The 25,183-nt window shown below is 42.5% G+C and overlaps 1 protein-coding gene across 3 annotated transcripts in view; it reads left to right on the forward strand.

Annotated features, from left to right (window-relative positions):
• BASP1 (brain abundant membrane attached signal protein 1) overlaps window positions 1-25,183 on the forward strand; it is a 56,871-nt gene that overhangs the window by 25,954 nt on the left and 5,734 nt on the right. The window contains exon 1 of one of the 3 annotated variants that reach the window (XM_086676361.1): window positions 2,416-2,542. The exons of the other annotated variants lie outside the window; for them this stretch is intronic. The gene's annotated coding sequence lies outside the window, so the exon portion shown is untranslated. Of the gene's footprint in view, window positions 1-2,415; window positions 2,543-25,183 lie in introns of those variants that run through there. 3 annotated transcript variants of the gene reach the window in all.

The raw sequence follows: 25,183 nt of genomic DNA on the forward strand, positions 1-25,183 counted from the left end.
TTGTCAGTTGTAACTCTTACCTGGAGTGTTCCTTCTTCAAAAGGTACCTGTGGTTGGGAATCAACTTTGATGTGGCCTCTAAAGTTCCTGGCCCAGCACTTAAGCTGGCCTTTGGTGGAATAACTCCTCAGTCAATTTTAAGAAATTGTATCTCTTCCCGTATAAGACAGCGGCAGGAACGGAGTGTGTGAGAATGGCTGTCTAAATCCTCTGACACGTCATATGTCCCAGATTTAACTTAAAAGAATTGGTAGACTTTGTGTTAAAAGAATCAAGGGATAAATGTGCTGCAGAGGATTTGGAAAATATTTAGCATTTTTGTGGTCTCTTTAACAGTGCCCCACTGTTTCCTGGGGCAAGGGCATTAGTGATCAGAGAAATTGTGAATCTCTGCATCTGGGCCACCGTGGAGCTTTCTTAGGCATGGGCTGGCTAGTACCCCGGGGTCGTGGGTCTGCCTGTGTCTTGTTCTCAGTTGCTTGTGATTATTTCTGTTCAAACCGATCTGAGATATTCCAGACCTGGGGGAGTGAACGGATGGTTTCATGCTGGTTGATATTCTGGTAAATATGGGGCACCTGGCTGGCTCAGTCAGTAGAGCACATGAGTCTTGATCTTGGGGTCATGAGTTCAAACGCCACCTTGGATGTTGAACTCACTAAAAATAAATAAAAATAATATTCTGGTAAATATCTTTTAGATGGTTGTGTGCAGTCCTAGGGCTAGAATTGTCACCTCAGCTATAAACGCAACAGTCTCTCTGAGACACACACAAATTTAGCCACTGTTTGTAAACTCGTGGGATGAAAAGACCACGTTCGTATCTCATGTTTGTTACCTGGAGACAATGACCAATAATTGTGCCTATGAGAGCAGCCTCTGTTGTGAACTGAATCCGTTGAAGTGAAAACAAGGATGCCATATTTTACTTACCTATTTCTTTTGAGAGAGAGTGTGTGTGCAAGTGGGGATGGGGGAAGTGCAGGGGGAGAGAGGGAGAGAGAGATAAAATCCCAGGCAGGGTCCACACTCAGTGCAGAGCCCAACTGGGGACTCGATCTCATGACTGTGAGGTCATGACCTGAGCCAAAATCAAGAGTTGGATGCCCAACCGCCTGATTCACCCAGGCACCCCAGCCATACCATACTTAAATTAAAAGCTTATTATTATTATTATTTTTTATCATGTGCTGTTGCTGTGTGTGATAAGGCGACAAAGCGTTGAACTTCCGGTGCATCTGTGGCATTAATTCCATAGTGGCCTCCCGCGGTGTGAATCTGCATGGGGGGAAGGGTCACGTAAGCAGAATCGTTAAACAGTATCTGCTCCAGAGGCAGTTGAATGTGACCGTGGGATATGGTGGTGTTTGTGTGATCGTTACCGCACGGACAGTGCGATGTTTATTCTCTGGCTGAACATTCTCGTTGCGTACACTTGAGGATGAATAAAACCAAGCTGAGACGTTGACCAAGCTCTGTCACTGAGGTGTCCTTTCAAACTCAGAAGGAAGGAGGCAATGTGTTTTCCACTGTGGGACGTGAGCTACTTCAAGCCCATAGTACGGCACGGCTTCCTACAACGAGCGTGTTTATGGTTGCCTACCATTAAACAAGGGGACACTGGACAGCTCAACACCCTCCCGTCTTGATAAAAATACACGCCACGTTGCAACTGTGCTTTTTTTCATAGCTTTCAAAGTGCTTTTATGTACGGTGTTAGGGCTCCTCGATTACCTTTTTTTCTAATCACACACCACCATTGCACAAGTCCCAGCATCTCTTAATTATGGAGGACCTATACCACATCGTATGAAACTTTAAACATGTTCACACCTCAAATTAAATACACTTTGCATTAACTATAAATCTGTGTATGTCGATCTGTAGAGGCTTGATGGCGTAACTATTACTGTGAACATTTGTCTTCGCCTGTTCAGGCAGCCCTGACAAAATACCCTAGAGTGAGTGGCTTAAACACTAAATATTAATTTCACTCAGCTTGACGCTGGGGAAGTCCAGGATCAAGGTACCAACAGATGGGGTGTCTGGTGGGAGCCCTCTTCCTGGTTGGTAGGGGACTGTGTTCTTACCATCGTCTCCCACGGTGGGGGCGGGGGGGGGGGGGCTCTCTGGGGCCTGTTGGCAAAGAGCACTGATTCACTTCATCAAGGCTTCCCCCGCATGACCCAACACCCACGTACCTCACAAAGGCCCTGCCCCTGCATACCGTCCACTGAGGGTTCGGTTCCAACATAGGACTTTGGTGGGGCACATCAGCATTCGGTCTATAGCAATAGTTACGTACTTATTCGTTAAACTCTCTCTTTTGAATTTTGGAGGCTTTATTTTTCTTTCCTTGAGATCTCAACCTTGCAGACTTTACAGGGCCTTTGAGAGCTGACACCTTTGTCCCACGTCCGCAGGGCCTGTCCTCCTCGCTGGCCTTGCATTGCCTAACCTCCTGGTGGGTGGGTCTGACCTGGGTGAGGCACGGCCGTCCCTCTGGCAAAGCCTGGTTTTCCAGCCGGAAGCAAATCCAAAGGTAAGAAGCTCCTCTCTCTGACTGTGTGCCTGGCCAAAAGTCGGAGTTTTAATCTCCTTGGGTTGCGGTGTTGGGGGTCTTTTGCATGGTTGCTCCCCCCTGAGCTGCGGCACTGGCCAAAGTCTAGATAGATGTGATTAATCGGCCTGGAATTTGAAAAGCCAAATTCAGTCACTAGATCCATGAGACCTTTTCGGTCCTGTTCGGTCAGTGGTAAGGCAGTTGCCAGCATTTTCTTTTGTGTTTCTTTCTTTCTTTTGAGAATGAGAGTTGGGGGGGGAGGGCCAGAGAGGGAATCCTAAGCAGGCTCCGAGCTGGGAGCCAGATGAGCTGGGAGTCAGATGTGGGCTCAATCCCACAACCGTGAGATCACGACCTGAGCCCAAATCAAGAGTCCGGACGCTTAACTGACTGAGCCACCCAGGTGCCCCTCGCTGTCCCCCACCTCCCCATCCCCCACCAGCATTTTTTTTAACCCCTACTTAAAAATCACTTGACACACAGCTGCTTCACCTTTTTAAACCTTCAGTGTAGACTTTCTCATGTTTTCTATAAATGGCTCTTTTTTTCCCCCATGCTAACATTTCTGCCTCTTTGCTGGCTTTGTGCCTTCCTATTTCCTTAATTTTTCTGAAACCCACAACTTGAGCTCTCTCTCTCTTTTTTTTTTTTTTTTTTGGACCATCCCTAAGGCTTCTCATTTGCATATGTTTTTTTAGGGTTCTCTTTTACTTTTACTTATTGCTAAGACCCTTGCTGGTGTGCTTTGGTCCATCCATACTAAAATACACCAATTTCCATGTGATGGTTTTTGTTCCACTTGACTATAAAAAGTCACTTTGTTCTGTATAGAAACTTTGTATTTTATAGGAGATGTATTTTTGATTCACTTGTCTGTTTTTAGCTGCACCGACTTTACAGTAATATTAAGAATCAACCTAATTTTTGTTACTATTTATTTTTCACAGTGAATTCATTGAGCAGGCTTGCTATTTTCGGGTGATTCCAGACTCTGACCACTGATTGTTAAGAAATGTATGTGTTTAAGAGATGGTCATGGGGAGGAGGGAGTCTTATGAATAATTTATTGCCAAATGTGTTGAGATATTTTTAACCTGAATTTTTGGCACTTAAGGAGTGGGTTTGAGAAATTTACTCTTAGAATTAGATTTTTTTTTTTTGCATAGATAGAACAGAAAATTTAAAATTATAATGGCTTAAATCAGAGATAAGTTTAATTTTCTTTTACATAAAATTCCAACAATGGGCTCCAGGGCTGATGTGGTAGTTCGGTGGTGTTTTCAAGATACCAGGGTCCTGTCTTTCAGCTTCCATTCTCAGTGTTGATTTCTGCCCTCGTGGTTCAAAATGGCGGCCGGAATGCCAAGCTCTCTTTCTTCAGAAGCACGTACAACACTTTTTAGATCATATTTTGTTTGCCAGCACTTAGTAGAGGAGTTGAACTTATTTTACATAGGAGAAGGACACAAGTAATTGGATACCAGAGCGGTTGTGATAGTGGTCGTGTGCGTTGGTCCACAAAACCCCCATATTTCTGCCGTGGCAGTGGGGGTGGGTGGATGGTTTTAGTCTCTTGGATGGGAACACAGAAAAGGAGTAGATTCAGGTAGGTGGGAAAGGTGGTAAGGAGCTCACTTGGGGAAATCTTGAGTTTGAAGTACTCAAGGGATGTCCGTGTTGGGTCAGTGGTATACCACAGCGTGCTCGAGTCTGTAGCTCAGGAAATAATAGTCGGTAAGCTGTAGACACTAGACAAAGGAACCTTAGCATTCCAGAAGGCTCTTGACACTGTGCACGTGGGTGAATCTCTCAGGAAAAGTAAGACAGCTGAGTTGACAAGGACCAAAGGCGATGCCTCCATGAACATTTGAAGGAAGTCACAGACAGAAGAGAGAAACTTAGGTTGAAGCTTAAAGGTGAGAAAGACAGGTGTGTGGGAAATGAGAGGGAAGCAATAGGTGTGTTTTTATTTTAGCTTCATTTTTACCGTTGGGCTGTTGTTTGATATAATGGACGCATCACAAAGATGAACATTTTAACTTCAGAAAAGGCTAGGTGTGATATAATCTGAAGGGCACACAAGACTATGCCGCCAGCTCAAGAAAAGCACTGAGGTCCTTGTTGTCTCATTTCATCATTAAAAGATCCTCAGAATAAATCTTTTCTCACATCAAGGTGTTATTATCCCCATTTTATGCTAATGAAAAGCAGGCTTGCCGAGGTTCGGCAGTTCACTCCATGCCATGGCGCAGAAAGGGATTAGATCCCTGGCTTGGAAACCAAGCGCATTTATTGGTTCTGCTCTGGATTTTGTGCCTCAGTACCCTGACTCCTGAGAAGTTGACTTGTCAGAAGATTTTGACTTGGTAAGAGCTGTGCTGTTGCTAACAACCCAAGTCCCTTTGCTCTCAAAGAATTAAAAAAAAAAATTTTTTTTTTAATTTCTGAAAAATTAAAAACAAAATTTAAAAATTAAAAAAAAAAAAAAAAAGGACTATCTTGTTCGCACTGGCTAAATATGTTCATCTAAGACTAGATTAGACCGGAATCTGCCAACTTTTCCTCAAGGGACCAGAGAGCAAACATTTTAGGCTCTGCCGGCCGTGTGATTTCTGTCACCACTACTCAAGTCTGCTTTTGCAGCCTGAAAACAGAGGGGGTGCAACAATGAACGGGCATGGCTGTGTTTGTTTGTTTTTTGTTTTGAAAATAGCCATTTATGTATACATATATATAACTTTATTCTGTATAACTTCATAGTTTGTCTTAATGTTACCCATGCGAAGTAGCTCATTGGCATTTTTAAAATGAACGAACAGGGGCGCCTGGGTGGCGCAGTCGGTTAAGCGTCCGACTTCAACCAGGTCACGATCTCACGGTCCGCGAGTTCGAGCCCCGCGTCGGGCTCTGGGCTGATGGCTCAGAGCCTGGAGCCTGTTTCCGATTCTGTGTCTCCCTCTCTCTCTGCCCCTCCCCCGTTCATGCTCTGTCTCTCTCTGTCCCAAGAAATAAATAAACGTTGAAAAAAAAATTAAAAAAAAAAAAAAATAAAAAAAATAAAATAAAATGAACGAACAAAAATAACCAAACAAAAAACCGCCGGATGCGGCCGCCAGATGAGGATATACCATCTTTATTTTGAAAATTAGAAGACTTCGGCCCTTCAAGACTAAGCAACTAGTCAGAAGTCCCTAACCCGTCCAGCATGGCGATAGCATGAGCATTAAAGGATCCTCTTTAGATCTGACACCATCGGCTTCCAACACCTTATTTCCTACTCTTCTTTTTGTCATGTGTGAGAAATGGAAGGTCTCTTTATTTTTATCTTTCTTTCTTTAATATAATTTATTGCCAAATTGACTTCTATACAACACCCAGTGCTCATCCCAACAAGTGCCCTCCTCCATGGGCATGGCTGTGTTCTAATGAAACTTTATTTGAAAAAGCAAGGGGGTGGCCCCATTTGCTGGCCCCCGCTCTAGAAGAAAGGTGAATTTTAGAATTTCTGCTTTTTTTTTAAAATTTGCTTTTTTAACGTTTATTTATTTTTGAGACAGAGAGAGAGCGAGCATGAACGGGGGAGGGTCAGAGAGAGAGGGAGACACAGAATCTGAAACAGGCTCCAGGCTCTGAGCTGTCAGCACAGAGCCCGACGTGGGGCTCGAACTCACGAGCCATGAGATCATGACCTGAGCCGAAGTCGGACGCTTAACCGACTGAGCCACCCTGGCGCCCCTAGAATTTCCGCTTTTAAGCCCGCAAGTAAAATCATCTGACAAAATTGTGAAAGTAGTGAATTATTCCCCTTTGTTTCCAGACCTCGAAAAATACGTAGCTGATTTTGTTCTTAAACTTGACCTTATCTCTAGAACGATCTTTTCTAAGTGTGATGACCATTCTGAGAGGACAAATGAAAAGGGTGAAATTGGAGTCCCCGTTTTGTTCTCTATTTTATTTTCCTGTGTGTAGTCTTGATGGGATTCTGAGTTACCAAGGTCCTTCCAAATGTCTCAATGTCATCTGTCGCTTCCACGTCAACCCCTAAGTCACAGAGGACCTTGACCACCAAATAGACTTCTGAGTTGCTCTGATCACCATCAGGGTGTATCCTGATAGCCACACTGGTATAGACTGGAATCTGTAGATGAGAGGAGTCGTGGGTCCTCACACTGTTGGCAGATTTGCATGCATTTTACTCCCGGGCGGTAAGAAGACCACCTCAGGAGTCTTCAAGGAACAGAAAAATCCTTCAACTTAGTTGCTTCATCTAGTGTTTTTTTCTTTGTATAATGCCGACGTACACAGCTATCATGGAAAAAGCTTTGTAAGGTGGAATTGGCTTGTTGGTGGTTTTACAATCTGTTCAAATCTGTATTTGTCCTGCAGTGGAGAGTTTTTAGTAATTTCAACTAGATGATTTTAAGGGCAATCTCTTCTAGAAGAACACACCAAGAGGACTTTAGTATTTTGTGTGCAAATAAGTGCCGATTATGACCAGTGAGCGTAATGAATTTGTAGGAGAGTCATAAGTAGATTCTCTGTTCTTTCTAGCTGTTGGTTCTCATTGATTTGTAAGAGACAGAGCAAATGTTTGCTAAAATAATTGTAATTCACCTTTTGTGTGTTCCTTTTCATCGCAGGCATTGCATGGTTCAGGATACACCTTGAGCACCTACATGCTCATTGCCTTTGAGTGCTATTATGTATCTGTTTGACCTTTGGCTCTCTTCATGACTTGTAGGAAAGAAAATATTTTCTCCTTGTGCGAAAGTTCTCCTAAAGTTGTGGTGACTGGAGGAGCAGAAAGGCTGGGTTTGGGGAATCCCGAGAGTCCGCTGTAATCACACATCACAGTCAAGTTCCGCTAATTCTAAATAAAGAGTCCGTCGTGCCTGCCATAGAGGATGGTTTGGATCTCAGCATAGTCTACTTTTCAGAGTTACATTACAAGTGGAATAAATCTGTGTGAATCAGTTAAATGAAGTAATTTGATAAAAACATTCAATTCAATGGGCGTTCATTGCCATGAATCTTCAGTGAATAGTGAAGAGCTCAGTGACAGTTTTGAAGAACTACAATTATTTCTCCGAGTTTCATTTGATGAAGAATTGCAAATCCCACATTCGAGTTGTCACAGAGTGTGAGTCACGTGATCCAGAATCATGACTTTCTCCTATATGGCGTGCCTGGTACTGATTCCTAAGACATTTTAGGCTTAAATTAGATGAGAGTTCCAATATGAAAGTGGAGAGGATGAAGCTTAACACACCATCTATGCCGGATGTCTTTGTTTCATATATGCCACGTTGACCGGTCCATCAGTTGACATTAAAAAAAAGTAATGGTGTTCTGACCACTGGCCTTTATTTTAATGGGTGCCCTCTCTTTTATGGGTGGTCTTAGGAAATTTTAATTCACTCTCTTCCAACTGACTGATGGCATGGCTTTGACTTTTTTTTTTTTTAAGTTGTACATGGTAATTTATTGTAACCTGCAGTGCTCCTGCTTACACGTTTATTTATTTGGACCCATTGCTCTAAACACATCGGTAATTCTGGACACGAAAATTTTTTCTCTCTTGGTATTTACCGAATTAGTGTCTTAGACATCTCACGTGTTAGAGACGAATTGGCTCAGTCCCTTTGTTTTACAGAAGAACGTTGCAGGTCCAGAGATGTGAGGGACAAGCGTCCGGTCACCAGGGCTAGGGGAAGCCATCCTAACAAAAATTCTCTTTCCCTTTGATTCAACTGAATCAATTTTTGGTCTCGCGTTCTTGACATAGTAAACTAATCTGCCCACTTAATACTTTCGTAAGTCTGCTGGGATTTTCTCCATTGAAACTGACTCGTGAGTCAGAGGTGAATATTCCCTTCCCAGCGTTTCTTCTGTATTCTCCTTATACCTAACAGTCACCTGGAACCTGGTGACTTAACTGTGGCAGTGCAAGGCCGCTCTGCGTTTTCTAATCCCTCACCCCACGCCCATGCCTAGTGTCAGTCAGGAAATGTGACTTGTAACCCGCTGCTCTCTGTGTTACAGGTTCAGAAGTTGTGGGGCTGCAAGGTTGGTGACAGGAAGGAGAAGTGGAACTCTCAGAATCTTGACCGAGGCTGGGTTTTGCCAGCTTGTGAAATCGGGCCGATTTTGTCACGTTAAATATGTCTTCTCTATCATCCCCACCTTCTGTTTGAAGTGGACAAGATGTGTGCCTTTGACTTTCTCATTAAGACATTACACCTCTCCTCAAACACATCTGTCAAAACTAAAGATTGCTTAAGACTCACACTGCCAATGGTGCATTCTGTTTAGCACCGTCCTCCAGAAGAGAGTAGGCTTATAGACGGGGAACTCCAGACACCCACATAGGAGACTTGGGTTGAGTGTAGATAGGATCCTTGGTCTGTTCATCAGAAGGAATTTGTGTCAGACTGAGTGAATCATCAGTTGTCTGATAGCAGCCTGACTTCCCACCCTTGCCTTAACAACCCGCCCTGTTCTGCATCTCAGATGGTGCACCAGAACTTTGAAAGACATCCCTAGGAGAGCCTAGAAAGCCTCATTAGGAAAGATGTGGGCCACTGACTATGTATTTTTTCCTCTAACTCTTGCCAAATAATTGACTTTTTATTGTAGTGTACTTGTTAAAATTGCCTAAGCCACACTGTCAGAATCCAGCCCCCCCCCGCCCCGAGCTACTATTTGTCTGCTTGCTGCCTTTGACCAATTGACAAGGTGTAATCTTCCTGGGGTCTAGACTTTGACGGACCTATGGATGGGAGTTCCGAGGGAACCAGGGACAGTGCCTGGACATTTGTGGCGTTTCCAAAAGAAACGTGGAAGTGGATTTGAGTCCTCAATACAATCTAATCCAATCCACACATGATTATTGTACATCTGTGCAAAGACCAAAAATTATAGACCTAAGAGATACAGTGATAGTCACTTAAGAGCACAAACGAAATGACCAAGCCTTGGAGAATTAAAAAGTGGCTTGTTTAACGTAAACCTCTAGTAGTGACCATTGATGTGAAATGTTGGGGGTCTGGGAGCAAACAGGAAAGAATTCTTGAGATGTCTTCAGTGCCACAAAGGTGATGTTAAAGCATGGGGACAGGACCCGTGGGCGGAAAAAGTTGTGAGGAGTGACTGATTATACACTTTCTTTTTTTTTTTTTTTAAATTTTTTTCAACGTTTTTAATTTATTTTTGGGACAGAGAGAGACAGAGCATGAATGGGGGAGGGGCAGAGAGAGAGGGAGACACAGAATCGGAAACAGGCTCCAGGCTCCGAGCCATCAGCCCAGAGCCCGACGCGGGGCTCGAACTCATGGACCGCGAGATCGTGACCTGGCTGAAGTCGGACGCTTAACCGACTGCGCCACCCAGGCGCCCCTGATTATACACTTTCAAGCTGGGAAGGAAGGGGTTAGGGATAGTTTAAGTCTCTAGGGGATTTGTTCCAGGACCTTGAGGAGTCATTTACTATTGCCTAGTAAAACTTTAGTCATGAGACACTTCAGATGTGTATCAGTGGGCCACAGATGTGTATCAGTGGGCCAGTTGCTAACATATATCTTGAGGGGATAGAGATAAAGGAAGCTTCCAAATGGGATTATGTTAAAATAAACCGTACAGGATCCTGGAGTTCAGGCTAATGTCAAGCAAAGGTTGCCCTTTGCCCTTACCAAGTGTTAACCTCCAGGCACCTGAGTTCCTGCAGGAAGGTCACTCTGCTGGTCCCAAGTCCTTGTCAATGGGCTGTAAGTTGCAAGTTGTAAGGAAGTTTAAATGTTCTACATTTCTTTTACCTCTGTTCTCCAAGTCAGCCATAATGAGATTGAAACCCAAGTTGAACAGAACATTGTTGATTCCAGTTCACACGATCATGTGCAATTAATGGTGTTAGTTCCTTTTCTAAGGAGAGTGGGGTGAGTTTTGCATGGCTTGAACCCCTCAAGAGAGACACTGCTGAGGCATTAAATAGGTGCTTGGTTTTAAGTTCACGTGCTGGGTTGATATTTAGCACTTGGTCAGCAGGCGAGTCCCAACTGTGATGATATTCGTGTGGCTTGGAATCCAATGTCTCGTTCCCTGGTGGCTCCCTGATTCCAAGAAAACTTGGATCACGGATTTGGGTAATCTATTTTCTTAACTTGCTTTTTCTAAGCCTATAGAAAAAAAACAAAACAAAAACAGAGAAATGGCCGACTTCTTGCCTGAATTTTATACTAACAGCAAGGAAAGATTTCTGGTAACTCTTTTTTGTACTCTGTGTTTGAATGTATTATTTTATACATGGAAAATAAAATATTCCTAGGAAAAGGGACTATTGATATTTCCATTTTAAAACTTTTACTGAACTCCAAACAGGTAAGATGGGCAAAACTGAGTATTATGCATGGCCCTTTGCCACAGCCTCCCGATCTACCTAAAACAAGGGAGGTGGATATGTAGTTGGAAAATACTCTTTCCCAAAGTTGCTTTCAAGCACATTTTAAGACACATTCTCCCGTTTGATTTTTTTTTTTTTTTTTCTGGCACTTTCTCCCGTACGTACTGGGCTCCCTTAGTCATTTGGTGTTCCCTGTTGGCATTCATCTTTTCTCAACACGAGGCGTCTGTTCTTATCATTGTAAGATTTTGCACATTTAGTAACATTCACTTGCTCTTAAAACCTACTCATTATATGATGAGTATTGCAGGCTTTAGTCTAGGATTTAAATGTGAAGGAAAATGATTGTTTTTGATCATAATTGAATCGATTTCCATTTGTTTGCCTGTTTTGAATACAGTAATTTATTCCCCCTCTATTTTACCTAATCTTGAAATTCAAGGTCACCACCAGTTACCTAACAGGGCTGAGAAGAGGTTTCAGGTTGTTAAACACAAATCTAATCGAGTAAAGTTTAGAGATCTAATTGGCTTTATCAACCCATTTGTGAATCAGGCAGCGTCCCGTCTGGCCAGTAGAGGGGAGCTCCCAGGAATTGTACAAAATGGAAGGTTTTTGTAGGAAGGCCGGTAGGGCAAGGATGTTACTAGCAAAAGAAAAGAAAGGATTGTTTCGGGCAAGGTCCTTCCTTTAGTGGGCAGAGAAGGGCTCCTGTTTTGTGGATGACTTCATCTTCCTTAGGGGCATAGAGGGGGCCCATGTGACAGATTACTTCATTAGCACGGATGAGAACATTCCTTACCTGCCCGGGTAAGCCTCCGTTTCTAAGGGGAGGTTGAAGCTGCAGGTAGGTTAGGTCTTGAGCCCTGGTTTGGTGACGTGGCCTAGCATACGTGACTCCATTTTGGGCCTGTGGTGTTCTCTTTCACGAGGTAAAGAAAGGTGAATGAAAATTTCCTGAATACCTACTGTGTGTCATGAGCTGAACTTTGCTCTCTCGTGCCAGTACTGCAGTTAATGCTATTAACAACCTCGCTCCTACCCCCCCCCCACTTTTTTTTTCTTCTGTAGGTGAGACCGAGTTTGCTGAGGTGAACTTCCCCGCCCAAGTTCACACAGCCGAACTTGGCCTGCTGACCCCATTGCCCAAGTGCTTTCTCCCCACAGGGTATATTGGATGGGGGCTCAAAACTCGCTGGCCAGCCATCAGCTCCATTTGAAGTAGAAGAGGAAAATCTGTTGTCTAATTCTATAAAATGGATGCTCCCGGAAAAGCATATTGTCTCAGGGAGAGCTGTAAACCCAGAACAGCAATTGAAGCTTTGGTTCTGTAAGAAGGGAGTTTACAGAGCCCTACTGTGTGTCCCCCCAGTGTGAAAAGTTGCTGCAGTAACAAAGGACCACCTAAGGCCTGATGTAGGTGCGGAGCGGGGGCGGGGGGGGGGGGCGCTTCTCTGCAGCTGATAACACTGTTCTTCGGTCTGGAACCTTCCTCTTCTCTGCAGACTGCTCGCGTGGTGCCCCTTCTGTGGCTAAACAGTGGCACTAATGATGGGGCTGGGGGGGAGAGCAGGGGGGTAGGGAGGTGGGGGGGGGATATGGCTGCTGGAGAGGTTCTGGGAGGGAGAGAAGTCGCGATAATGCTAATGTATTTGTGATTCTGACAGCAAAGAGAACTAAAAGATGGCCCCGTAGGTGACGAGATTTTATTGGGGCTGACGCCACCCTGTTCTGTCCCCCCTTACCTCGGAGTTAGACCCAGCTAGGTGTTCTTCTATTCCCGTTTTCTGCTTCATGGCTACCAATAATCATACTGGTCTTTGGAATTTTCGTGTTTCAGTTTTTATAGATGAGGCAAAACCATTAGCCGACTCCCGTGTGGCTGCAAACTCCTCAGTGAGTGTCCCCTGAGCCACTGGCTTCAGTTCTACCACGTTAGCTTCTTAAGAAATACAATTCTTCGGACCCACGCTAGACCCATGAGTTAATCTGGAAAAAGACCCCTTGGTCTGCATCATTAACAAGGTCCTGGCGTGATTCCGCTGTTCTCAAATTTCACTACTTCTATTTGATATGTTGTTTTTAAATTTCACCAAATAAAAAGATTTTGAATGACGTCGACATGAGGGGCAAGTTGGTACTGAATTCCATTTGCTTCAATTAGAAATCGTTCCTATTCATTCATTCCGCAAGGAGATATGGATTGAATTTTTACCATAGCGGGTGTGGAGATAAAAGACGTAGTCTTGCTTTCGGAGTTCCCGGGTGGGAACAAATACCCCTCAGTTATGTTTTGCAATCTCACAGCACTCTGGGACTCAGACTTTCAATGTTTTCTTATTATTCAATGGCTCATTAAGTGGCCAGGAGACTCAAACTTGAAGAAGGCAAGTGTGGAGAGGGAATGCTTGGATGGGAAATATTGAGAGATCTACTCCACTTGTAAGAGTAGGGGGCCGCATTACAAGTGACATTAGAGGTGACCTTGTGTTATTTAAGCTCACCATTGCAGTAGCCTCTTGAAAAGAGACAGCTTTTACTGTTTGCCTGTGGATTCAATGTATTCTTCTTTAATTCAGCCCATGTTTCCTAAACTCTTCTTTGTTTTGCGCTAAGCATAGCACCAAGGGGGGAGAAAAGGGCAAATTCTTTGCTTAAAAATCAAGGACCTGTAGGGACGCCTGCCTGGCTTAGTTGGTTGAGCATCCCATTTTGGCTCAGGTCGTGATCTCGTGGTTCGTGAGTTCAAGCTCCATGTCGGGCTCTGTGCTGACAGCTGGGAGCCTGAAGCCTGCTTCAGATTCTGTGTCTCCCTCTCTGCCCCGCTCACGTGCGGGCACACACACACTCTCTCAAAATATATATAATGGTTTTCTTTGAAAATGGTTAAACTATGAAATAGCAGCAGGACTGGAAATACCACTACATTTACTATTGGTGCCAGAACAAAAAGGTACATTAAAATGTCAATATGTGACAATTTTAAGTGGTCATAAAACGTGTGAACCAGCCCTTCGTGATTAGATATAGAAAATACTGGAAATAAAACTGTGGTTTTTCCCTGCACCGCCGGGTCTCCTTCCTTCTCCCTGGCTACTAGTCAGACTTTGTCCAGGGGACTACATTGAGCGCATCTGTTACGGCTCCAAGCCTAGGATGATCTGTCTAGTTGACCAGTAAGCCCCCAGAATATCTCAGCTTCTGGAAGTTGTTGTTTTGTTTTGTTCTGTTCTGTTTTGTTTTTCCCTGGGCTTTGTTTAATTCTGTCTTGAGAGCTTTCAGTTAGTGGCAGTCATAGGACATATTAGTTTCCCAGGTCGGTAGTGGACGGGAGGAGTGGTTCAGGAGTGATCTTAGCTTGCCTTTCGTGGGTTGGTTGTGGTTCACTTACTAGCTTTATTGGCGAAAAGAACAGGTGATTCATATGGAGTCAAATGTTAGAATGTCGCAGCCAAGACTCTTGAAAGGACCACTCCTTAAGTGCACATAAATAATGATGCAAATGCACAGCAGACTCTGAAAGAAAGCATATTAGGCTATTGATGAGAATGAATAATACATGTTTTCTGATGGTCTGCTGCGTGTGGCAGGATGTTTTAAACGGGAGGGGAAAAAAAAAACCCCTCTGCATAAGGTCTGCATTCGGTCAACCTCCTATTCAAAGCCATACTTAATGTCCTCTGTCAAATTTATAGCAGCACATAAATTCAGTTGTATGGTTAAAAGTTGTAGAGCCAACTGGAGATATACTTTGAAAAATTGGTTTCTACAATATGCATTTAGTAACTTCAAAAGTCTCGCAGTGATTTGTGCGTCCTCCTCTTAATTACGTGATGGGCCCTAATGCTGTAGAATTCGCCACCGTGGATGATCTCTGGAACTTGGCCATGTCTCATTTAATGGAATGGGGATTTCGGTTGTAATTTAGCATACTTATTTCTACTGCTGTGTAAAAGCTGAGCTTATGTAACCAAATTTATACTCCTGGTTCTTTCATTTTATACGTTTATAATTTGAAAATTGCATTTCTCAGTGTGGAGTAAGCCTGCCATGTTTATGGAGCACCCATCGTGGATTCACAACCGTAAAACAAAACCTTTGTTCTTGAGGTTTCAGATACGTGTTGAAGAAATTTGAAGAAGGGCTTTAGGTCAATGCTCCAGTAAGACTAGATCTGTGTTACTGTTAAAGCTCCCTGCCCAATACAACAGAATATAAAAGGGCTAAGCGAGGATGAGACAGATGGATGGCTTATTAAAGATCAAGACCAGATTGCATGATCAGGAACGCGTAAGTGTAGCAAAGTAGTTCTTAAGATTGAATGCCCTTTTTATATTTACATTGCGAATAAGGGTCTAGAGACCAAATGTGCCTTCCCTTATTTCCAAGCCTTTTACATATAATGTGATGAACCTATTTGCTTTAACTTGGGCACATCAAATTGTTTTCCGATAAGACCTCTCCAGGTTTATTGGTCACTGTGTTCATCCTTTAACACTTTAATTGATGAAATGGTTGTCCTTTTTTCTTTGTGTGCTTGAGAAATCCTAAGTGTTGTAATATGAAAGAAGCTAAGTGATATGGTAAATAACTAGAAAAATAAAGACCTGGAATACTAAAAGGTAAACAACTATTTCAAATGCTCATGAGTTAACGTGCCCTGCAGAGAGATCCTGTTGAGATCGTAGTGAATCTTTGTTCCGGAATAAGTCGGAGTTGACCGTGTTCACTTGAAAGAGAGGGATGTGGATGCTGAGTCTGGGCACGCCACTGGCCTTGGACTTGCCCTCACTCCTTTCTCTCCCTCCCCATCTGTATAGTAAGTAAGCTTTACCAAGCCCAATTTTGACTTACTTTCTGAGTGAGTCTTCCAGAACCTTGAATAATCAGTGATTTCTCCTTCCTGTTTGTCCTTTCATTTCTTTCTTCCTTCTTTGTCTCTTCCTCTCTTCCCATATGTATTTTCTCTTCTTCCAAACCCTTACAAACTCTGTCTTGACAACATTCCAAGTTCTTGTCTTGGCTTTTGCCTTTACTGTAGCAACACTCTTTTCTGTTGACCATTGTGGATATCTCTCCTGGCTCCTCTTACGCTCTGTGAGCCCTTCCTGAGAGACCTATATCTTCATTCTTCCACCCGAGTCACTCCAAAGTCAGTAGTGGGCAACTTATCCCCAGATCGAGTCACACAATTTCCCTCTTGGCCTTTTTGCAGCAGCATGCAGACCCGCCAAACTGCTTCCTGAAACCCTCTCTTCCTTTGCCTTCTGAGATGTATACTTTTTTCCCCTTTGCGACTCCTCTAAGAGCTGCTTTTCTACTTTCTGCCATTTGAATACAAACATTCTATTAGACAGCCTTATAGATTTATATTCCATCATCCCTCCCTCCAGGTAAATACATCCTCACCTATCTCCTCAATGTCAAGAGGGTTTTCTTACAATCTTAACTGGACTTTCTACTTTCCTGTCTTCATCTATAGATAGTATAGCTATCTGTCCGGGGAGGTTATCATGATGGTCGAGACCTCATGTAAGTGCCAGCGTGCTTGGGTTCACACCAACACCTCCAGAGGAATAGTTGTACGATCTTAGGTGAGCTATTGACCCACAACATGCCTTGGTTTCCTCAGGGCAAAGTGGGGGTAGTAATAATAATTCTTTCTCCATAGGATTGATGAGACAGTTAATGAGTCAATATACAGTGAGAGTAAGTACTATGTGTATAAATACTTTTGATATTTCTACTATCTCAGACCCCATCTCCTCTATCAAACTTTCCTGATGCCCTTACTCCAACTAAAGGTTATCTCTTCTGGGAAAAGTATGGTTTTTCACCCTCTTGTAACACTTAGCTTACTCAGCTTACTCTCATTTTATTTTTTTTTTTTTTTAAATTTTTTTTTTTCAACGTTTATTTATTTTTGGGACAGAGAGAGACAGAGCATGAACGGGGGAGGGGCAGAGAGAGAGGGAGACACAGAATCGGAAACAGGCTCCAGGCTCCGAGCCATCAGCCCAGAGCCTGACGCGGGGCTCGAACTCACGGACCGCGAGATCGTGACCTGGCTGAAGTCGGACGCTTAACCGACTGCGCCACCCAGGCGCCCCAGCTTACTCTCATTTTAATTGTCTCTGTATGTCGTCTCTCTCCTGCTAGACGAGAGGAGGTTTTTTGGTTCACTTGTCTCTGTGCATGGCTCCTACTTGAACCCACCTCAAAACAGTTCTTTTCTTATGAAGATTAAGTCTCTTCTAGAATAATTTCTGAACATTTGAAGTTCTTGAGGCCACTCTGCATGTTGGATTCTTTTTTAAGTTTTTTTTTTTTTTTGTTAATGTTTTATTTATTTTTGAGAGAGAAAGTGTGAGCAGAGGAGGGGCAGAGAGAAGCGGGGACAGAAGATCCGAAGCGGGGCCCTGTGCTGACAGCAGAGAGCCCCATGCGAGCCTTGAACCCATGAACTTGGAGATCATGACCTGAGCCAAAGTCGGATGCTCAACCAACTGAGCCACCCAGACGCCCCACTGCATATTGGGGCATATCTGTTCTTATCAAATATAGTTTTTGAATATGTCGTGTTTCTTCATTCTTTATAAATTCTTTTTCTTTAATGTTTGTTTATTTATTTTGAGAGAGAGAGAGAGAGAGCGCACACACATGAGCAGTGGGGAGGGAGGGAGGGAGAGAGAATCCCAAGCAGGCTCTGCCCCAGTGTGAAGCCCCTTCTGGAACTGGGAGATCATGACCTGAGCTGAAATCATGGAGTCTTGATACTTAACCGACTAAGCCACCCCGGTGCTCTTGTAAATTCTTTCTTAAAGGTAATTTCCCCCCCTTTTCTCTTACCCTAATATTTGCTTCAGCTAACCAGTAACTTGGGTATTTTTTTAGGCCGCAGTAATTATAAACCCAGTTGGTCTGGTGAAGAGTTTGTCTGCAGATACAATTCATGAGTTCTAACTTTGCAGGTTACCTTAAAATCAATCATGGATTGCTTTGCTTATAAGCCTGTGGGAGCTTTGCAGCCCTGAATTCAGAGTGATAATTACTTGTTCAAGAGTACAGTTGATATACTCTGGCCACACATTTAACCGTGTCAGGAAGCACTGATTCGTTCTCAGCATTTGTGTGAAGCAGATGTATTTTCTTCTGATTCTGAAATGGAAACAGAATCAAAAGGAGACTGTAGTCCGTCTTGATCATATCATGAAGCAGCAATCAAACCGGGAATAAAGCCCCAGCCTGTGACACCTGCCGTGGCATATTCATTCATGTTGCGTTTTGCTACGTGCATGGAGTCATCCTCATTGTAATCTGGTTGATGTCATCCTTAAAAACTCGGTTCTCCTGGTTGGAGATGAAATGGTTAATTAATCCAGATTTGCATTTTCAGAATAAAAATCTTGGCAACGGATGGGACCTTTGTACGTCTTGTATAGGAGGTGCCTAGATATTATTAGCACAGAGAAAGAAGACATAAATAGGAATAGCGTGTGAAGTTGTAAATATAGTAACTTTTAGATCATATGGGAGAAATTCTATATTAGTCTTTTTTTTTTTTTTTTTTTTTTTGGTTTGGTGTGGTCTGGTTGTATATACCAGTTAAGTATACCAGTGACTTTCCTTGTCACAGACTTGTGGTGGTGTTCACTGACGTAGTGACAAAAACGTGAACATATTAGTAAGAAATGCAAGTGGGTGACATCGTGGAGTATGTAGTGATTGGAGAGAGAATACAGTGCATGTAATCCCCCGGGGTTTGGAGGGTGGCGAATGCCTGGAAACTATGTCATTATGCAAGGTTGCATTTTCTGAAGAGCGACACTGCTGTAATTAGGGCTTGCAGTTTTGTTCCAAAGACTGGGTCGACACTAATGGATACTGACCAACTGAGGATTACTGAAACGAAGATTCGACAATTGTAAGGGGTGGCCCTGTGCAAATCGAGACACCTAAAATTCAATACGTGGGTTAAGATAAATACTAATACTTAATTGCCAGTAATTTTGCTTGCTACCAAGATACAGACGGGTTCTTGAAAGCTATTTGGAGGGAGTGGGGGGACGAGCGAAAATCGGTGGCCTCAAAGGACTGAAATCTCAGAGTCGGTCATGACAGTGCTTCTTTGCTTCTCTTACTCAGAACCCCTTTTGATCCAACATTTCTCCTTTCCTCTCTCATCTGCACCCAACCAGACTCTTTAGTAAGTGTTTTATTTCAGGGTCTGAAGAAAGGAAAGGGTAAATGAGAGCTCCCAGAAACCCTACGGTGACTATAGGAACAACTTCCATAAAGGCGAAAATATCGATTAGATTCTATCCAGGTAACTAGGGCTGTGCCTTCCTATGTTTTAAAACATTGCTAGTTTTTTTTTTTTTTTTTACTAAAACCAAAGGCAGGGGGTCAGGGCCTGTGTTTTCGCGTGGTAGGAGCCAGAGGATTTGAGAGCCTCAGTTCTAGAAGAGGGAGAATGTCTTCTGTCTATGGAGAGGACTGAGCAGCAAGTCAGCTCAAGGGCTCCACGCACCCAAACTGAGCCCCTTTCTGAGCACTGGAGAACAGAGAAACGATTTTCATGGGCTCCCTGATTCAAAATGCCACTCACCGTGGAGTCCAGGTAGAAACCTTACACAGCTAGATACTCTCATTCTTGGGTGCCCGGAAGGCATCTTGCTAGAAAAGCTGGCTGCATGGGGCGCCTGGGTGGCTCGGTCGGTTAAGCGTCCGACTTCGGCTCAGGTCATGATCTCACGGTCCGTGGGTTTGAGCCCCGCATCGGGCTCTGTGCTGACAGCTCAGAGCCTGGAGCCTGTTTCAGATTCTGTGTCTCCCTCTCTCTGTGACCCTCCCCCGTTCACGCTCTGTCTCTCTCTGTCTCAAAAATAAATAAACGTTAAAAAAATAAAAAAATAAAAAATAAAATGTTAAAAAAAAAAAAAAAAGAAAAGAAAAGCTGGCTGCAGTTTCCATGAGTAAAAAAGACGCAGATAAAGATTGGATCGGATGGAGGAGTAGATTTTCAGAAGAAGTGGTATAGCGAGGGTGGAGAGACTTGATTCAAAATAAGAAACTTCCTCTCATTGATCTCATTCTCCTCACTCTTGCCCTTGCTCTCTCTTTTATGTGAACATAGTGAATCTTTGCCCTTACTGTTTTCAAGTCACCATGACCTCGTGCTGACCATGACCTCCCAAAGCAAAGTTGGCATTTAAAACCTGTAACTGGCCTGAACTCTTTCTCAACTTACAAACTCCCAACAAAGTCTTGTAAAATGTTGCTTTCTGTAGCTTTGTAAAAAGTTGATGCGTCCTAATTTTGTTTTGTGTAATTTGTCCCTGACAATAAATGTAGAAATGAATTCCTGCTTGATTGAAAAAACAAAACAAAACAAACCAACACCTGGGGCGCCTGGGTGGCTCAGTCGGTTAAGCGTCCGACTTCGGCTCATGATCTCATGGTCCGTGAGTTCGAGCCCCGTGTCAGGCTCCGTGCTGACAGCTCAGAGCCTGGAGCCTGCTTCTGATTCTCTGTCTCCCTCTCGCTCTGCCCCTCCCCTGCGCATGCTCTGTCTCTCTCTGTCTCAAAAAATAAAATAAAATAATAAAAACATTAAAAAAATAAAAAATTCATGAGAGATTTCTTAGATAAAACTGTTTAATGAGGTTCTGAACACATAAGAAAATTCAGAAAAAATACAGACCTTTATAAACAAATTGAATTTTTTTTCCTTGAAAGAAATATCCCATATTTCTGTGCTCAAGCACAAAACAAAAATGGTTCTACCCAAATTAAGTGGTGTAAGTGATTGTAAGTGTTTGTGTGTTAAGCTCTTCAGACTTCTCAAGTCTGAAGGAAAAGAGAATGAGTCCTCAGCTACAACCTTCAACTTTAGCAATATTCAGACCACTTTTGTGGTACTGGACTATCTTAATATTTATTCTGTCTCAAGAATTCTACCCTTTTCCATAAAATTCAAGTTACTTTTTTCCCCATGGTGGTGGCAAGAGAATAATTTCCACCTGGTGCAAATTTCTGTTTTATAAATGCTTTTTTTTATATGCAGGAAACTGGTTACTTAAATAGTCTTCCATAACTAACTGAATTTAAATATATATATGTATGTTTATATAAATTTAATATACATAATATATTATTATATATGTATATGATATATACATATATATTATATATATATAATTTATTTAAGTAAACTCTATACCCATCATGGGACTTGAACTCAAGACCCTGAGATCAAGAGTCTCATGCTCTACCAACTGAGCCAGCCAGGAGCCCTTGACTTATATATTTAAATGATTCTCACAGGATATAGGATGGGACAAGGAAATTGTTTTAATTTGGCTTCTGAGGCTTAGTAATCATTTTATGTCACTATTGACTTTTGCTTTTGAGTTTTAGGTGGATATATTGTTCTAGCAAATTGAACCTAAGAAGTCTTCCCACATGGTTTTCCTCAACCAACACTCAACTGCAAGTCATGTTAGCTTCAGGAGCCTGTGATGGATCTTCCATAGATTGACTTAAATTCTATTGAAAAGATAGTTTTAAAATATTTTTAGCATTGCATAAAAGGGGAGATGGTTAGCATTTGATTGTTTCTAGAAAGTGCTTCTTAGAGTTCGGCATAGGGCACGTCTTGGCCAGCAGGACCACCAAGGGTTGGTAGATGACCCATCAAAAGTAGGTCAAGGGAAACAACTGAGCGTCTTCTATAAACACAACGCGATGAAATAGTTCTGCATGAGCAAAACTAACGAAGCGTAATTTTTCTGACAGTTACGTCTTCATCTGAAGTGTTTTCAGGGTTCAGTTTTGCCCCCACTCATTACTTACGGAGCTGATGCATTATTCTGAAAACATATCCTAAGTGTAATTGAAAACCTCCGAAAATGTTTTTTGGTCAATACTTGGATGTTGTTTTGTAAGTTTTTATTTCTAACTTTTAACACGTTTCACGTGTGTTGAAGGTACTGAACATTTATTGTACATTAATTATATCTACAAAGAAATCCAACTATAGCAGGAAACCAGCTGGATGTCAATCTTCAGGGTGCAAGGTGGTGTGTAAGTTTTTATGACAATAATCAGCAGGAATATAGAGCTTTACTGATGGCTTTCATCTGTTCAAGCTGCTATAAGAAAGTATCATAGACTGGGTGACTTATAAACAACAGGAATTTATTTCTCACGGCTCTGGAGGCAATAAAATTCCAAGGTCAGGGTGTAGCATAATTGGGCTCTGGGGCCTAGTGCCGACTTCTTCCTCTGTCCTCACATGGTGGGAGGGGCTGAAGCGCTCTGTGGGGTCTCTTATAAGGGCACCTATCCCATTCATGAAGGCTCCATGCCCAGGACCTCCCAAAGGTCCTGCTTCCTAATACTGTCACCTCAGAGATGAGCTTTCACCTTATGAGTTTGGGGGAGGACACAAGCATTCCGACCATAGCACTGATCGTAACCCATTTTTCACACACATAGCATTTTGTTAGTGTCATTAAGCCTTCATTAAAATATATGCACACATTTCCACCTTTCCCACCAAGAGCATGAACTTTCAATATCTTCATTTTACTGAATAGGAAATTTGAGACCCAGAGGGGAAGGTGATTTGCTCAGATTCTTAAGCAAATTATTGACAGCTGGGACCAGCACTCTGCATGCTTGCCATTTTTAGCAAACTTTCATACTGAGTGCGAGGGGGCTTGTTTTTGACGTGTCTTAAAAGATTTATAATTTACTTAACCTTTTTCTAAGTGACATTTTGTCCTCGGCCCTTCTGCCTTCATTGTCTCAAAATGAAAGACCAGATTTTAATTCAGGAGGCTAGGAGGCTATGCTGATGGTAGATTGGTTTGTTTTAAGGTAAGAAAAAAATGTAAGTGCCCATCAGGAAAGTTCTGGATGTGCTGATCATATTAGCGTTTGTAAGAATTGTTACTTAATGAAATTAAGTGATAATTCAGCTCTGTACAGAGGTGATTTTGACCCCGTGTCCCCTGAGGGTTGTGTGTACAAAATAAACATGACTTAGGTGATTTGAATGGCTAAGAAGCATCTTCCATGTTCCCTGATAGGCTCTCTGGAGTGAAAGGAACAAAGACTTGGGAGAACCTTGTAGGGGAGATCATCTCTATTAGAGTATGTTGACTACAACATAACCTTTCAAATTATTTCTTGCCCTTAATCCCCCAAACAATTTTTTTTTTTATGTAAAATTTAAGCTGTCAAGAGTCAGAGTCATTTTTTTAAGGTTTGCTATAGTGGCGATATATGGGGTCACATTTCTTTTCTTTATAGATACATATAGTCTTCAGCTTCATAGTTGAACATGAGCTTGTAAGCAGGATTTTGTTTTATATAAAAAAAGGACTTGTCAGCTTCAAGATTCAATAGGATGTTTGGAGAAAGAATTAAAATCTAATTTTTAGGCCATTTATTACTTTACTTCATGTACCTATTTCTGAGGCCTGAACCCATCATCTTACCTTGCCTACCTACCTAGGGAGTTCTTCTTTCACGTGCCTTCATCCGCTTGAAGACGTTAGAGAAACACACCTTTGGAATTTTCATGAAAGTTCATGAGTATACACGGTCATTTATTAGGAAAAGTCATTAGCTGCCAACAAAGAAACGTGTCAGTCGCTTTGATCAGCGAACCGTGCTAGAGTGACCCTTTCTCTCCTCTTTTCACCAACAAGCAGAACTTGAATTCTCTGGAATATTTGTTTATAGCCACGTGGGATTAATTAACTAGAGAGAGGTTTGCTTTTATTGGGGGAGTAAGTCACAGGACAGCTGTGGGAGATTTAAAATACCATGTTAGGACCTTAAAAGTATGAACGTGTTGGTACTTGGTAAAAGAAAAAAAGTCCTCCACAGAATGCTGGGAAAAAAGGGGGCATTTGACAGTGTGACCGTCCCTCCTAAGCAATTTGTTTAGCTTATTAGCTGCGCTAAGGCGTCGATCAAGTTTTTGGCCTTCCACGTGTATTATAGGCAATAAATGAATTTTAACTGCAGAATTTGGGTTCTGCCTTCATCCCGATGACTGAAACGGAATTTTCCCTTGTTTCCTTGGAACAAATGATGAAGAGATGGTAGGAAGATGAAATAATATTTCTTCCGTGGTCGCTCTGGTACTCAGCTCAAATTAGGAGGCATTAGATTTGGTGACCGCTCTATAATTTTTACTTCTGTCTAGAAAATAATTTCTTGCTATCACAGACTGTTGATGTTTTTAAAAAGACTTGTAACCTCTTGAGAATCTTAAGTGCATAGAACATTCACATCCAAAGAGTAGACAAATTTACTCTCAGCAACATGATGACAACAGATAGGTGTACCAACTTCTTTTCCGCATCCACCGGGTCGGCAAGAGCAAGCTTGAAACTCACATACCAAAAATCTTCTTGGTGACATTTCAAAATATTGTTAAATCGTCTTTTGATTACTGTGCCTGTGTGTGTGGAGCCCGTGTTCTACTGTTCTCGTGGGGTTTACAAGCACAGACCTAGCTAGGAATCGCAAAATTAAATGACGGGGAGGGGAATTTAACGTTTCTTGCAGGCCCATGAAATGTCAAACGTTATACCGATGCCTCGCACGAAATTCCCCTAAGGTTGACATTTTTTTTTTTTTTTTCTATAGAGGAAATGGAAGGACAATGAGGTTAAGTGACTTGCAAGGATTCAGGGCAGGTGTGCTGAGGAGTTGGGATTCATTAGCAACATCTTAGGAGTCACCCATGACGCAACATTCGGGCACTCCGTGAAATAATTCTTGTACAGGATTTTCCAGATTTAACACAGTGCAGTCTCTTCGGTTGTTGTTGACCGCTAGTTATTTTCTACGCCACGTGGAAGCCGTTAGTGTGTAGTTTTGGCCCCGGTGACATCGAATTGTCTTGTAATTTTAAAGGACAACTCTGGTAAGAGATCAACTTAAGTGTCTGGTTATTGTATCCACACTATGAGGTCAGTTCAGTGCATCAGCATTGGTCTGAGTTTTTAATGGCTAGGAATGTTCCAGATGTGGAGAAATGCGAAGGTAGGCTTAGCCTTCACTGTAGCTCAGATTGAGGTTTAAATCATTTCCAGGGGGGATTATTTGCTGCTGATTTTTTATTTTAACTGCTTTTTTTTTTTTTTAACTTAGATGTTTCAACTCACAACTTGCTACACCAACTGATTTCTCTCAAAATTAGA

The sequence above is a fragment of the Puma concolor genome, chromosome A1 (genome assembly GCF_028749965.1).
Source record: "Puma concolor isolate L17-30 chromosome A1, mPumCon1.1.hap2, whole genome shotgun sequence".
Lineage (NCBI taxonomy): Eukaryota > Metazoa > Chordata > Mammalia > Carnivora > Felidae > Puma > Puma concolor.